The sequence below is a fragment of the Carlito syrichta genome, unplaced genomic scaffold, assembly GCF_000164805.1.
Source record: "Carlito syrichta isolate Samal-C Ts95f unplaced genomic scaffold, Tarsius_syrichta-2.0.1 Scaffold135577, whole genome shotgun sequence".
In the NCBI taxonomy this organism is placed as follows: domain Eukaryota; kingdom Metazoa; phylum Chordata; class Mammalia; order Primates; family Tarsiidae; genus Carlito; species Carlito syrichta.
In genome coordinates, this window is record NW_007079673.1 from 85389 (window position 1) to 87074 (window position 1686).

Below are 1686 nucleotides of genomic sequence, written 5' to 3' on the forward strand. Positions count from 1 at the left end.
GCGGGTCTCGAACCCGTGGGCTCAGGCAATCCACTCACCTCAGCCTCCCAAAGGCGCGGGATTACTGGCTGAGCCACCAAGTCCGGCTTGTCATGATTCTCTTAACCAGACTCCAGACTGAATTAGAATTTCCCCAGACCCCTTGCACCCTTCCCTGGACCATGCCACACTGAATCCTGCACCTCCTCTGCCTCCCCCAGCCATGATGGTTCCGTGATATCTCCTGGCCCGTGACCCGCGCCCTATGCAGAGGGCTGACCAGGCGCTTGGAGGATGCCCTCTTTTGGGGCTTTGCCACTGAGCTGGGGTTGTGTGGTAGATGGGAATCCTGCAGAAGCGAGCGCTCCTTTTCATTTTATGTTTTTCTTTTTAAAAAATTGTGGTAAAATACACATAATACAACTTGTTTTAAGAATACAGTCCAGTGGCTTTATGTACGCTCACATGGCTGTGCAGCCACCATCACCATTCATCTCCAGAGCTTTCTCATCTTCCCAACGCGAAGAGACCCTGTCCCTGTGAAATACCCCCCCGCCTCTCCCCCACCTGTCTCTGTGCATGGGGCGACTCTAGGGACCTCAAGTAAGTGGAGTCACACAGGACTTGTCCTTTTGCGTCTGACTTATTTCACTAAACATCCTCAAGGTTCATCCACCGTGTAGCCTGTGTCGGAAGTGCCTTCCTTTTTTGAGGCTGATGGTGATGCCTTTGTCCAGTTATACGACGTTTTGTTTAGCCACTCGCCCGCCGACGGGTGCTTTGACTATTGTGCATGCCGTTGCTGTGAACATGGGTGTACAAATATCTCTTGGAATTGCTACTTGGAACTTTTTTGGGCATATTCCCAGACGTGGGATTGCTGGATCATATGGTGATTTTAAGTTTAATTTTTGAGGCTCTGCCGTGCTGTTCTCCAGGGTGGCTGCACCGTTGTCATTCCTACCCACAGTGCACAAGAGTATCACTTTCTCCACGTCCTCATCAACACACATTTCTTTCTGGCTTTCTGCTCGTAGTCATCCTCATGGGAGTGAGGTGGGATCTCACTGTGGTTTTGACATGTACTTCCCTAATGCTGAGTGGTGTTAAACATCCTTTTGTGTGTTTCTTGGCCATTTGTATATCTCCTTTGGCAAAATGTGGATTCAAGTCTCCTTTGCCCATTTCTAAATGGGGTTTTTGTCTTTTTGTTGTTGGACTGTGAGAGTTCTTTATGTATTCTGGATATGAATCCCTTATCAGTTGTATGATTTGCAACTCATTTTTCCCAGTCCATGGGAAATGGGACTTTTTTCACTCTGTAGATTATATCCTTTGATGCTCAAATGTTTTTAATTTTGGCAAAATCCAATTTATATATTGTTTCTTTGTTGCCTGTGATTTTGGTGTCAGATCCAAGAAATCATTGCCAAATCTCGTGTTGCAAAGCTTTTCTTCTGTTTTCTTCTAAGAGTTTTATAGTTTTAGCATATGTTGTTTTATAGTTTCAGTTCTGTGGTTACAGTTTTAGTTTTTTGTTTTATAGTTTTAGCTTTTAGGTCTTTGATCCCTTTTGAGTTAACTTTTGTACATGGTGTTAGGTAAGGATACGACTTTATTCTTTTGCACATGGAGCTCTAGTATTCCAGAGCCACTTGTCGGAGGGACTGTCCTTTTCCTTGTCTTTTTTTTTTTTTTTTTTTTTGG